Raw genomic sequence first — 15,020 nt, forward strand, 5'->3', positions numbered from 1 at the left:
TCACAGCACTGTTTATAATAGCCAGGACATAAAAGCAACCTGGATGCCCATCAGCAGATGAATGGATAAGAAAGCTGTGGTACATATACAGAATGGAATATTATTCTGCCATTAAAAAGAATACATTTGAATCAGTTCTAATGAGATGGATGAAACTGGAACCTGTTATACAGAGTGAAGTAAGCCAGAAAGATAAACACCAATACAGTATACTAATGCATATATATGGAATTTAGAAAGGTGGTAACGATAATCCTATATGCAAGACAGAAAAAGAGACACAGATGTATAGAACAGACTTTTGGACTCTATGGGAGAGGGCGAGAATAGCATTGAAACATGTATTTTATCAAGTGTGAAACAGATCGCCGGTCCAGGTTGGATGCATGAGACAAGTGCTCAGGGCTGGTGCACTGGGATGGCCCAGAGGGATGGGATTGGGAGGGAGGTGGGAGGGGGGATTGGGATGGGGAACACATGTCAATCCATGGCTGATTCATGTCAATGTATGGCAAAACCACTACAATTTGTAAAGTAATTAGCCTCCAACTAATAAAAATAAAGGAAAAAAAAAAAGATTTCTTAATCTTACCCAATGTAAAAGAGATGCAGGGCAAAACTAAACTGATATAAAGTTATAAACCATCTGACTGTGTTGCTTTTTAAGATTTTGAAATTTAAATTAATAATAAATCAAATAAAAGTTCTTGAAGTTTTTATGATCTAATAAAATCATCTAGGATACTCTCTCCATTTTCAAAGAATATTATTTCTTATTTTGATTCTGAATTTTCTCAAAAAATTTCTCTTCCCAATATTTAGTGTATAGTGTAAGGTTTTAGTTAATCTTTTATGGGGGGGCGGTGGGTGGGGATGGTAGTCTCTTGTGTTCAATGATGCCTCCTCAGTGCTAAAAAGAGCACTGACTGTGATGGACCAGGCACTTGTTGATAAATATTTGTGGGATGATAGTGGAGGGGTGGATCTTTGGAGTTCTAAGCTGCAGTTATTCTCTGTGTGTCAGGCACAGTGAGAGGTACATGATGAAGAGGAAGCTGAATGAGAATACGCTGAACACTGGGAGGAAGGGAGGAGTAAAGAGAGAGAGAGGTTGGTGGGCGAGAGGTATTAAGGACATTATTTCTTTCACCCAAGTGGATTTAAAGTAAAACTCCATGAATTTGATGTGGAATTTCAAACCAGACCTAATCACTATTCACTTCCGACATAGTAAATTTCATGCAGATTGCAGAGCATATGAAGCTTTCACCTTTTTAAAAGAAGTTCAGAAATTTGCCCTTTTCATTTTAGTCTATGGAAAATATCTGAATTTTTTTGTTTTTGTTTGTTTTTATCCAAGCATAGTTAATTCACAATGTTGTGTTAGTTTCATGGTATAGCAAATATATGTGTGTGTGTGTATTCTTTTTCATATTCTTTTCCATTATAGTTTTTTACCAGATGTTGAATATAGTTCCCTGTGCTATACAATCAGTCCTTGTTCATCTATTATATATATATATATTATTGTTTGTATGTTAATCCCAAACTCCTAATTTATCTCCCCTACCTACTACCCCTCTGCTTTGATAACCATCCATTTTGTTTTCTACACCTGTGAGTCTATTTCTTTTTTGTAAATAAATTTATTAGTATCATTTTTAAAAGATTCCACATGTAAGTGATACCATATGATGTTTGTCTTTGTCCAAATTACTTTGGGGTCTTCGCAGGTGGTGCTAGTGGCAAAGAACTTGCCTGACAATGCAAGAGATATAAGAGATGTGAGTTTGATCCCTGGTCAGGATGATCCCTTGGAGGAGGGCATGACAGCCCACTTCAGTATTCTTGCTTAGAGAATCCCATGGTCAGGGGAGCCTGGCCAGCTATGGTCCATAGGGTAGAAAAGAGTTGGACCCCTCTGAAGTGACTTAGCATGCAGGTCCATCTGTGTTTCATTATTTCATTCTTTTTTTTCATTGTTTCTTTATTTCAGTGCATCCAAATTAAATTATGTCATTCTTTTTTTATGACTGGCTAATAATTCCAGTGTTTATGTATACAATGTCTTCTTTATCCATTCATCTCTTGATGGATGTTTAGGTTTTTTCCTTGTATTGTCTATTGTAAATAGTGCTTCTATGGGAACGCATGTATCTTTTCAAATTAGAAAAAAGGAATTCTTACATGAGCTTATCTGAAGGTGTGTATTAATATCTATAACACAGGCAGATCATTCAGACTTTTATAAGGAGTCAGAAGTTATAGAAAAAGGGACAAGACATACAAGACTGTTCTAAACTTCCACAGAAACTCTTTGAATAATTGATTTAACCACAACAACTGAATTATTTTATAAACTAGCCGATGACTGATATCCTGAACTGTATCAGAGAAGGGTGTGACTTTATACGAGAAAGCACCTGGAGATGATCAGAGCCTATCATATGGAAACACAGCTATGCCTTTGAAAAACTCTTAGCATCTTCAAATGCAAACTAGTGTAGCAATTTACATTATATTTCTAATCAGTTAACAATTAGTTGTTAAAACTCAAACCTCAAACTGCTGAATGATGCCTTAATTTTTTACTTTGTGAAACTGGTTTGTAAGTAAATTGAAAGAATGCCAGTGTGCCTGTCTGTTCTATCACTTTTTTTCATTATTTGTCCTAGTATATTATTTTTCTCTCTTCTATACTGGAATGAACATTTGCAAGCAAAATACAGATTTGACAAAGTTGCTGGTGTCCTGCAGTGAGATGGATGATGTCTTTATTGACATATTCTCATTTGGATCATCTTAATCATTGGAGAGAGAGTCCAGACTTTATTTTGATCATGTGGCCCCCACATGCATCTATTCTAAACTTTCATAAACTTAAAAAACACTGAAGATATTAATTACACTACACTAGTATTTTGTTCTTTACTTACTAGTGTGTGACCTTGGGCAAATTACTCAAGCTCTTTGTGTTTCAGTTAGGTTATCTTTGAAATGAAAGCTCTATGGTACCTACTTTAGAGACATTGTAAGGGCCAGATGAATTAATGTATCCTAGAACAATTCTTGAGACATGGTAAGTACTCAATAAGCTGGCCATTCTTAAGATAATATTTAATATGCTATAATTTAATCTAATTCATTTCCATTCAGTCACTCAGTCGTGTCTGACTCTTTGTGACCCCATGAACTGCAGCACACCAGGCCTCCCTGTCCATCACCAACTCCTGGAGTCCACCCAAACTCATGTCCATTGTGTTGGTGATGCCATCCAACCATCTCATCCTCTGTCGTCCCCTTCTCCTCCTGCCCTCAATCTTTCCTAGCATCAGGGTCTTTTCAAATGAGTCAGCTCTTCGCATCAGGTGACCAAAGTATTGGAGTTTCAGTTTCAACATCAGTCCTTCCAATGAACACCCAGGACTGATCTCCTTTAGGATGGACTGGTTGCAATCTAATTAGTCATTCTATTAATGATCTAATTAATGTAGTATTTACGTAAATTCTATAAATTAAGGGTTCATTATGCTTCTATAAATGTGATTATTGAAAACACATCAAATTTATTTGAAATAACATTCAGTAATTTTTAAGAAACTTCTGTTTTCCCCCCTTGTTATTTACTCTCGAGGTTGTGTCTAACTCTTTTATGACCCCATGGACTATAGCCCACCAGGCTCTTTTGTCTATAGGACTTCCCAGGCATGAATACTGGAGTGGGTTGCTATTTCCTTCTCCAGGGGATCTTCCTGACCCAGGGATCGAAACTGCACCTCCTACATTGCAGGCAGATTTTTTACCACTGAGCCACCTGGGAAGCCCTGTCCCCACTTATTTCTTACAAGTAAAACCATGTATGAAATGGCTTCAGAACATAAGAATTTATCAAAACATAGATGTAAAAACAGCTCAAGTGTGAATTTCCCCCATTTGTAATTCTTTCACATTTTAATATTTCCCTCTTAAAATGCAGCTGGAAATCCAATATAATACACTTGGACTGTTACCCCAACCATTAAAATTTATTTTCACTCTTAAATCTTCAGAGACATCCCTGGGCAAATTGAAGATACAGAAACAATAAGGAGATATTAAAATATCACTGATGGAGTTAATAGAAAGAAATACAGTTATTCCACTGGGCAGTTAGTCACTCTGTATTAAGTTATAGAAGTTGTAAGTTTGATAATTGTGTTGCATACATCTTGAGTTGCACTTCAAATCCTGCTGGTTCTATTTGTAGTCACTGGGCAATAACCGAGCTCCGCTCTGTTTCCACTGCCTAACAGAAGCTCACTTTTGGGCTTGAAATCTTTTATCTCTTGATCTTTGTTCTGGGCTTCTCTGAAACCCATACCTGTTTGGCACTCAGACATGTACAACCCATGGCGCCATCAGAGCCCAGTGGACGCCATGGATAAGGGCTTCCCTTTTCATTGTCTGGAACACAGTTCTGACACATTTCACAAGGCTTCTTGGGAAGTCCCAGAGCAATAGAGCACCACTCATCTGTGTGCGCCAAGTCGCCTCAGTCGTGTCTGACTCTTTGCAACCCCATGGGCTATAGCCTGCCTGGCTCCTCTGTCCATGGGAATTCTCCAGGCAAGAATACTGGATAGAGTGGGTTGCCATTTCCTCTTCCAGGGAATCTTCCTGACCCACGGATCAAACCTGCATCTCTTATGTCTCCTGCATTGGCGTGTGGGTTCTTACCATGAGCATCGTCTGGGAAGCCCTCACTCATCTGTAACCATGGCCAACTTAATGGGCTCTTGTCCTGTCTTTCCCATGTTCCCTGTTTTAAGCCCTTTGCCCCTCTTTCCTTCTCTTTGCAATCACTTCTGTAGTAAACTATCTGCATGCAAACCTTAGTCACAGGCTCTGCTTGCAAATCAACCCAGGGTAATACAATATTTTGATTATTATTATTATGTGTTTATGATACAAGAAAAATGATCAGACCTAAGGTTACCATAACTAGGATGATGAAATAGATGTAAAAAATAAAATGTTAATTTTCTGGAAGAATTTGATTCCACATTCTTGAAAAAAATAACATAACGATAGGAGTTCATGAAAATGAGATGTATGCATACTCTAAACCACAAGGGAGATCTTGTTAAGGGTGTGTTTTACAGGAAGTACTAGGTAAAGAAAGAAGTTATACCCATTTCAGACTATTTGTAACTCAAAATAACTCCCACTTATAAACATGGATTTATGGAGGTAGTAAGGCTCCTTGTTTAAAGACTTGGGGAAAAACAAAAACAAAAAAAACTTTCCTAGTACTCTTTTATTCACAGATGTAGGATGGAGAGAATAAAGAAAATAAGGAAGGTGGTAAACAGGAAGCAGAGTTATTAAGGGAAAGTTTGGGTAACTTCAGTTCAGTTCAGTTCAGTTCAGTCGCTCAGTCATGTCCGACTCTTTGCGACTCCATGAATCGCATCACACCAGGCCTCCCTGTCCATCACCAACTCCTGGAGTCTACTTAGTTATGGCTAAATTATGGCAAAGTGGTCTCCTTCCTTCAGCTCTTTGCAGACCTCAGTTACATAACAGGAAGGAAAACAAGACTATCGCCTGGTTTGGAAAATCTCCAGGTTTTGGCTTCCCTGGTGGCTCAGATGGTAAAGAGTCTGCCTGCAGTGTGCGAGACCCAGGTTCAATCCCTTGGTCGGGAAGATCCCATGGAGAAGGAAATGGCAACCCACTCCAGTATGCTTGCCTGGCAAATCCCATGGATGGAGAAGCCTGGCAGGCTACAGTCCATGGGGCTGCGAAGAGTTGGACACAACTGAGCGACTTCACTTTGCCTCCTCTGGAAGCATTTCCCATAGAGGGAGGCCAAGACAGGTAAAGCAAACCCACAAAGTGTTACATATACATCAGAGATTGGCAACCAATGATGCAGATGCAAAGGTGGCAGAGACAACTGTAAGGGCCATGGGAGAAGCCACCACTAAGAAGCATGAATGTGCATGTGTGTGTGTGTGTGTGTGTGTGTGTGCATGCACCGATGGGTGTGTGATGAGGGGGCACTGATGTCGGTCATGTAGAGTCAGTTTTAGAGGATTCTAGAGTATTAAGAATTTGGAAAAAAAATAAAATTAAAAAAAAAAAAGAATTTGGAAATGTCCAAACAGGATACAAAAATTTCATATTTTACATGATTATGTTTAACAAATCAATGATATTAGTAAGGAAACCTTTTTATTGGGAGCAATGATAGATTCACAGGAAGTTTAAAGATAGTACAAGAGGTTCTTGTGCATCCTTTACCATTTCCTCCAACACTTGCTTTTTACATAGCTAGAGGACAATATCAAAACTGGGAGGCTGACACCAGTACACTGGCCGTGTTGCTCTGTGCTGTTTTATCTCGTGTATAGTTTCATGTGGCCACTATTGCAAGCGAGATGCAGAGCTATTCCATTACTACCCCCATTACAGTCATACTTGATCCCCTCTCTGCCACCTCCCCCATCTCTGAAAGTCATTGATCTTTACTCTGTAGTTTTATCATTTTGAGAATTTTATGTAAGTGAAACCACACAAAAGGAAACATTTTCAAATTGGCTTTTTTTTTTTCCACTTAGCATAATGCCCTTAAGATCAATCTGAGTTGGTGTATGTGTAAATAGTTTGTGCAAATAGTTTGTTCTTTTTTAGTATTCAGTCCACTGTACGGACTTCTTCATTTGCTTATTTGCTATTTGAAAGTCTTGTTTGGAAATGTTGGGACAGAATTACAAAATTTGCATGTTTTAAATACTTAATACTTAAAAAATCAATGCTATTAAATGCTCAGGTACCACCTCCTGAGATTCTGAATCAATTGTTCTGAGATTGGGCCCAGGAATCTGTATTTTTTTTGTAAAAAAAACAAGCCAAACAAATGAGTTCTCAAGAGCATCCAGAGCTGAGAACCACTGGAGAGAGATGGTGTGGAGGGAAAAGGCAGAGGGAGAACAAGCTATGGATGAGCTTATAAGGGGCTGCAGAAACATTTCACTTGCTTTAAAATTTCTTCCTCTAAGTAATAATTGGCTGGGTATAATTGATAACCTAGAATTCCTATTTTTATGGTAACTGAAGAGTGTTCAGGCACCCCAAGGAAGAGGATCAAGGGGTGCCAGACACAACACTTGGTAGACTGCTCTGTAACTCCCTTAAGGAAACTTTAATGAGTTGTCTTTCATGAGCCACAAGTTATAATTTGATCAAATCCAGCCATGAATCTACCACAGTTATTCCTCCATAGCATTTCTCCTTTGGTGCCATACAACATCCTGGTTACATTTGGATGAAACCAGTATTAAAGACATTCTGTCCCTGTCTCCCTTTGAGAATTCAGCTTTGAATTCTGAACTGAGTTTTCACAAGGTTTTGAATTCCTCCTACATTGTCCTCTCCAGACACCCATCTCCCCTCCTTCAGGGCTGCTGTTTGCAAGTCCAGTGATCTGGCAAGGCACCTCCCAGGCAGTCAGAATACAAATAACACTTTAAAACTCCATACGCTGTGGCAGGATTTTTCATTTTAATTTCATGCCTGTAAACAGGGATTCTTCTTAGTCCTTCCTTCTGTTTTTCTGAATTTCACTCTGAAAGCCCTACATGACTTGACAACATATTTGTAATGAGCTGATGCCCATCAATCAAATATTTTCTTTCATCACCAGGCATTAGGGGCAGGAGGGAGTTCTGCAACTAGTCCAGCCTTCCTGTGATTCAGAGCATTTGTTTTAATATATCTCAAGGATAACTGGAAAGCAAAAATGGTCAAAAAAATTTTTTAAGAAAAACCTTACAGTAATACATGAACCCGTCCTATTTATTCACTGAGCTATTTCTGTATTTAGTGAGATCAAGGGTCTTTAGGGAGAGCAAGCATGCTCACATTTAAGTACATATTCTTTTACCGACAGTTATATATTATTGTAGCAAAATCAGAAGACCTTGATTTAAAAAGACCACTGATTGTCATTTATAAAAAACATGCAATGTGCCCATAATCAATGAAGTCTTCTAATTTTTGACAGTTCAATCTTCAATCTATATATGTTATTTGAAAATATAATAGTACATTTCTTGTTTTAGCCTTGTAGTTAGAAGTAGCTCTGTTAGTAATAGCTATAGACTAACATATATCTGTCATCTAAAGCCCTTAGTCTAAATAAAGAAACCACTGCAGGTTGGTTGCTAAAAAAACTAATTATTTCAGTTGTTTTGGGAGAAAATGTTACATATCTCATAGCACCCTAATTTACTGATGATTAGTTTTTATGCTATCTAATAGAATGACACAAAAGGAAACTAATTAAGTTGTACAACTTGATCAAGTAACAAGAACATAACTAAATATAAAACTTTTATGTTGATGTTCTATGGGGATAAATATCCACGTGAATTGCTAGTAAGTAAAACTAGCTATGACATGCTGCAGCTAAAATGATTCTGTCAGTCGCATTTCACTACCATCCAATGAATTATCAGGAGAGCAATGTGACACAGCTCTGTATTACCTATTTGAATTATACTTTAGATGAAACTTTATTTTTAATATTAGTTCTTTGGTGAAATTCTGATCCAATTAAAGATCTTTCTAATGTGTGTTTTCACCTTTAGATCTCAGTTGCATCTGTCAAGATAAATGAAGATTGTTTTATGATTCCCTGACTAAGAATTTTATCATGTAGGTTCATTAGACCCTGTCTAGGCTGGTTAGTTCATTTGATTAAAGCTGGGGCTCATGACAGAAAGGTCAGGGGTTCAGTTGTGTCTAAGTTAATTTTCCTTGACCTCTGTTTACATACTAGATTCTGAACAACTTCTTATAGATCTGTCGTTCACCTCAATTCACCATCAGGAAAACAACTCTATCTCACTGACTTGGTGGCATTTGACTTGTGCATTCTATTAATACCTGAGCATTTGCTTATTGGTTAATTTGGTGATTGCAAAAACCTACTTAACATTTAGTGTCAATTAGTGGATTTTGCTTTTCTGGGATTGCTGTAGTCAGAAACATTTAGGAATTTATTTGATCATTTCAGAATTAACTTTGTTTAAATAAATTTCCTATAAATAGTCATTTATCCTCACCTTGATGCCACTGGGAATTATCTGAATATTGATTACTGCCAACCTGTGGATCTGATCCTGTTTCCCCCTCTCCCTTTAACCCTGCTAACGGTATAAGTCCAATCTGCTTCAAAGCATTTCTTTACAATGTTAAGAAATCTCCTGAGGGTGCTTTATATGTCCTTTATATAGTCTCCTTCAACTTCTTTTGGGTACCATTTTCTTTCAGTTTTAATTTGGCTTTGGAGGCAAGGATTCCCAATGGCCAGAGTCCCTCTGATATTTGCCAAGACCCCACGAGCTTGAGCTGTATGGAATGATCTGGCCTTGCAGCTGCTCCATTTCTTACTCCAGGAGAGAAAGTGCTCTTGAAACTCCTTCCCCCTTCTCATGTTATACTCTGATATACAAGCCTGAGAGCGCTGCTGGTTGATAAATATATTTTGGTGAAACAGCTCCACCCTTTTAATTCCTAGATTTTTAATCACGGCTCTTTTTAGTGGTGTGGTGTGGCTGGAGCTGGCTTGCCAGCTAAAAATTTGAAATCAGCCAACTTTGGAGATTTCACGCCGTAGAAATCAGCAAGTGCTCCTATTTAGGATATCTTTTTTCCCTAGAGAGCCATTTACCAGCACACACTGGCTCTTTCTCCGTCTCTTATCTTCTCTCCAAGACTCTGCTTGGGACCATGGAAATGGGGAAATGGTTGGACTGACAGGATGATACACTTTCTCAATCCTGACTCTGGACTTTAAGCCTTAAAATCTTTCCTTAGAGCCTCTCCCCCTCTTCTAGGGAGGCTCAGGCTCATAGGTTCTTGATGAAAACAGAATCCATGTGGGTCCCTCTACTCAAGCAAAGGTCCAGGCCCTTTCAACCCCACACATGGAGTTAACACAATTTGGGCTATAAGTCTGATACTGCTCGACTCTTGGCTCCCTTAGGAAGATAGATAAAGGGACCTTTTTGTGTATCATCATTCTCAAATACATATTTTTGAATTTTTCAGACATGCATTAAAAAAAAAAAGGAGTTTAGGATCTTAGTTTGGGATAACCATTACTAGCTGCAATGTATCATTTACCAACTTACTGATTGCTTTCTCCTCAAGTGCCTCCCATACCCCTTACTGATTATGTCAGGGCAATTGAATACAATGAAGAAATCACTTTAATAGCAATACTTGGGTATTGGAAAAGAAATAGCCATTTCTACAATAAGAATGATTTGATGTAACTTAGTTCTTTTTAGCTAATCAGTAAGCTTCATTTCTTATGCCATGCCTTCAGGTATTAAAAGAAAGGCTCAAGTGTTTTATTTAAGTTAAACTAATTAAAACCTTTAAAAATTCAATATTCCAACTTTCATGACCTCAGTTAAATGCCTTAATTGCATTATGTCACTCTTTAACATGAATTAAACTCCAAAGTATTATAGTTACAAAGTTCTTATGAATCTTACCCAGACTAGCAACATAATAGGGTTATTAAATTAAGGTTAATTAGAAGAAATACCAAGGTTCCTACAATTTATTTATTCTTTTTAAAAAGCAGAATAATTTCCATTACTTACTTTATATGTATTGTAGAGTATAAAGCAATCTCATGCTTCTTCCCAAAGGGCAGGAAGTTGAAATCTGAACACTTTCACCCTCTTAACTAGTACAGCACAGGAGGTATCTGTGCATATAACCTCCTATGTCCATAATTATTGGCATCTTTCAAAAATAAAACAGTGTATCAGCAATATCTTGATACACTAAAACAATGTCTTGATACATAAAACACTGCATGTTTTTGACAGATTTATTGAACAACCTCTCTGTGCAAGGCACTGTGCTACATAAGAGGGGTAAAGTGATAAACTAGACTGTTCTTGTCCTCATGGGGCTCCTGTCTTGGGGAGGATATAGATACATAATCAAACTGCTATAAAACAACATGTGAAGACATTGAATGTACAGAGAAGGGTGCTCATCTGCCTGGGAAGCAGAACAAGAAAGTCTACCAAAGTCTGTGCATAACTGTTTCAGCCACTGCTTTATTTGGGCTCAAAGCTATTTCCACGCCTTGTAAACTGAGATGTGTAGATGAAAGATGTATGATCAGTGTGGACTATTAGCCACGTTCTCCTATTCTGATTCTTCTCAGTTATTGAGCCATCACTAGTGAAAATCTGATTGGAGCACTTGGCTCTGTGCTTGATACCATTATTTTCCTTCAATTTATTTGGAGCTAGCGCAAAAGCGATGGTCTAGTATGTGTTCTGATAGCCCCCTCCCCAAGAGGTATGCTATATAGTTATATTAAGTTACCTCTTAGAGTTCTTTGTATTCAGAATTATAGTTCCTGACTTTTCAAAATTATCCTTTGCATACATTTGCCTTCCTTATAAGATGAAAAGTGAACTTCATCCTGACATGAAGACTGATCATATAATCTACATTTAAAAGTAACATACTTCTCTCAAAATAACTTTTCAAAAATATGCAGCCATCAAAATTCAGTATGGTAAGGCTTCTTTACACATGGCAGACAACACTCTTCTAGAACATTGTGGAGATGCATTCAGATTAGGATGTCATGTCCTGCCTAGTTAATCAGGGTGGAAATGCTTCTTTGAGTAGAACATTGTGTATTTTTTTGCAGTGATGTATTTCTGAAAGATGATCTTCAAACAGTACAAACACTCTTTGATCCTTTTCCCATAATAATTTGGTAAGAACAAATTGCTGAAGTATGTTGGCCAAATATGTTTTCTTATCATGCATTGCTTTCAGCATTAGTTATCCTTTAGTTATTAGCTTTATTCCTTGCAGGCCTGATTTTTCTCAATAAAATAACAAGTGTTAATTAAAATCATTTTGGAAATGACCCAAAGTCATTTAAAATATCATGGTAGGTGGGACACGTAATGTGGAACTCTTCATAGTTAACTGTCCTCATAGTTAACTAATGACCTGTTCTCTTTGGATGTACAAAGCACAGATGGATGTACAAAAGCAGTCAAACAGGTGACTTCAGGGACCTTGTCAAGTTTATTACTTCTGGCCTAATTGTAACTTCAAAAAAAAAAAACAATCCCACACAGAAAACTTCACTATCCACAGCATGTCCTAGACCCTTAGAGTAGGACTTATAGGTAGATGTAGTTGCAGACACTTAATAATTGACCTCTTTCGCTGGTGGCTCAGATGGTAAAGACTCTGCATGCAATGCAGGAGACCGGGTTCAATCCCTGGGTCAGGAAGATCCCCTGGAGAAGGAAATGGCAGCCCACACCAGTACTCTTGCAGGGAGACTTTCATGGGCAGAGGAGCCTGACAGGCTACAGTCCATGGGGTAGCAAAGAGTCAGACAAAAACTTTCACTTTTTCCCTGGTCGCTTAGATGGTAAAGAATCTGCCTTCTATGCAGGAGACCTAGGTTCGATCTCTGGGTGGGGAAGATCCTCTGGAGAAGGGAATGGTTACCCACTCCACTATTCTTGCCTGGAGAATTCCATGGCCAGAGGAGCCAGACAGGCTACCTGATAGTCCACAGGGTAACAAAGAATTGGACATTACTGAGTGACTAACACTTTTAAAAAAGTTTTTCACTTTTTCAGAGGATAATCCAGAGGAAACCTACAAGGTGCCCTGGCAAGTCTTCAAGTTTGAAAAGTGATTTTTTTTTTCTTCTGCTAGCAGCTTATTAACTTTGTTAAGATTTTAAAAGGAAATAATTTTGAAATAGCAGTTGACAAAGATCCAAATGACTTCCAAAGAGAACTGGGTGGTGAGGATCATGATACACTGGATGCGTTTCTGAGGGCGACTTCAGAATCAGCTACTCAGGAAACTTTAAAAAGAGAATTTATACCCTTTTAATAATGTCATGAATAATGGTAGCATGATGTGGGGTGGTCCTTGAGGAAATGTGGAGTGACTGCTCAAGCATTCTTCAATTTTGAAATTCTATGATAAATGAATCTATTTTTCTTAAAACTGTTCAGAACAAGGCTCAGGGTTTTCAATTTAAGCACAGGTTTATAAAAATTTATTTGGTTACTTCTAACACCAGTTAGCAAGCTTCTTAAGCAAGGCAGGCATCTGGAAATCATTCTCAAATTAGGGGTCAGGCCTTGAACAGGCTGGTTTCTGAACCTCAGGTTGCCACATGAACTTCAGCAACACCATAAATGTTGCCAGATGGAGAGAGTGCCATGACCCAATTTCTCCATACACATGTTCCATTTACTTTACAGCCTCCAAGCCTGATAAATAAGGAGTGCTTCATCCTGTTTTCTGGGGTGGCAGTGTTTGCCATGCAGGTGGAATACAGGCAGGTAGAATTTCATACCGTGCTAAATCACAGCATTCTGAAAAACTCGGGGCCTTGCAAAAGGCCATATCTCAAAAAAGTTACTGCTTCAAATAAATGTGCCATTTTATAAAATTACACCTACTGTATCAGAAAAAAAATGTTCTTTCATGTGAGTGACATTTATATGACTGTCATTTATACGGAATAGGACATTCTCACACAGCAAGGCTGAAGAATTGGTTTGGAAAACTGAGAGTATTCTCTGAATGATGAAAGTGGTGCAAGTCCAAGATAGTCAGTAGAAAAGGACTGTCTCTCCACAACTGGGTATTTTCCCTAAAAAAGTGAAACCTGCATTATTATGAAGAAATAAATTTCTTAGATGTACGTATATCATTGATGAAGTTTTCAATGTATTTCAAACCTGCAAGCATCTTTAGTCATGGGTTTTTACCTTGTTAGAGGTGGATTTTGTGGCTACTCTGCTCCAGTAGTCTTTTGTTTTACTGTGTGGAAACTGAGGCTGAGGTATTGAACTTCTAATTAGAACTGAGAATAGAATTCTCCAGTCCCACCCCTGCCCTATTCTCCATCCAGTTGACTTTCCTTTAGACCAGTCATCTTCTAAAGAAAGTTTTAAAATTACTATCCAGAGGGGAAAAGTACCTTCCAACTGCCTCTGGACAAACAGGGAACCAAAGGTTTTATTTACTCTTCGCGTGGGTTACATTCCAAAGCCGCATTTCTCTGGAAAAACAATTGCTAAAGATCAAGGATGGAAGCAGTGGCAAATCTCAGGACGCATTTTCAGCTCTTGGCCAAGAAGTGTACTCCGATCTGAGACTGCCTTTATCTAGAAGTAAGATACAGAGAGTAGTCCAAAGCCCTAAGCCTTCCTTCTTAGGGCTCCTCTGCACCCCGAGGAAGCAAGAGAGAAAACTCCTGGAAGCAAGCCTTTTGCTGAATTACTTAACTCATCCCGCCACACCCTTGGGTGGTCTTGCACCTTCTTCCCAGGGCGAGCAGGTTTGCGGAGCGGAGTCCTGGCAGCAGGGATTCGAGGTGGGCAGAAGCTGATAAGGGAGGGGAGCCCTGTGGCGAAAGGTATCAGGCGTAGGCCGGCAGCAACATGACCCACCTGCGGGAGAGGTGCTTCCGAAGCGGCTGTGGTCCAGCGCCGCTGCGGCAGGGCGCAACGAGGGCCAGGCTGGACGGGGAGGCGGCTCGGTGCTCTATGCTCCGGCGCCTAGCCACACTCGGTTTAAGAAGCCCCAGAGCGGAGGGAGGGCTCGCTAGATTGCGCAAGGGAAGCGGTGAAGAAAGCGCTTCCAGGAAGAGTTGAAGCTGGGAATCCCAGACAGCTGGGAGGACCAGAAATTCCGGTGCTGCCACGGCTGCTGTTGCTGCGGATGTTGACATTGATCTTGGGCCAATGAAGTTTTTAAAGGATTTTCCGCAGACCCTTTGGGATCTTGTGCATCCCAGGCAGATTGAGGCTTGGAGAGGCTGAGGAGGACCCCTTTTCTGAAGGAACCAGAGAGGCTACTTTGAAAAGCTGAGAAGACACCACCTGGTTTTGGTTTCTAGGCATTTCCCCCTGTGCCATAGTGTCTTAACTCAGAGGTGA

The 15,020-nt window shown here is 39.1% G+C and overlaps 1 protein-coding gene across 1 annotated transcript in view; it reads right to left on the reverse strand.

The window, feature by feature from the left end:
• Positions 1–14,788, reverse strand: part of STEAP4 (STEAP4 metalloreductase) — a 29,853-nt gene extending 15,065 nt beyond the window's left edge. Inside the window, exon 1 of the mRNA XM_043872263.1 lies at positions 14,532–14,788. The gene's annotated coding sequence lies outside the window, so the exon portion shown is untranslated. The remainder of the gene's footprint in view (positions 1–14,531) is intronic.
• Between the last annotated feature and the right edge of the window lie 232 nt (positions 14,789–15,020).

Source organism: Cervus elaphus, chromosome 18, assembly GCF_910594005.1.
Source record: "Cervus elaphus chromosome 18, mCerEla1.1, whole genome shotgun sequence".
Lineage (NCBI taxonomy): Eukaryota > Metazoa > Chordata > Mammalia > Artiodactyla > Cervidae > Cervus > Cervus elaphus.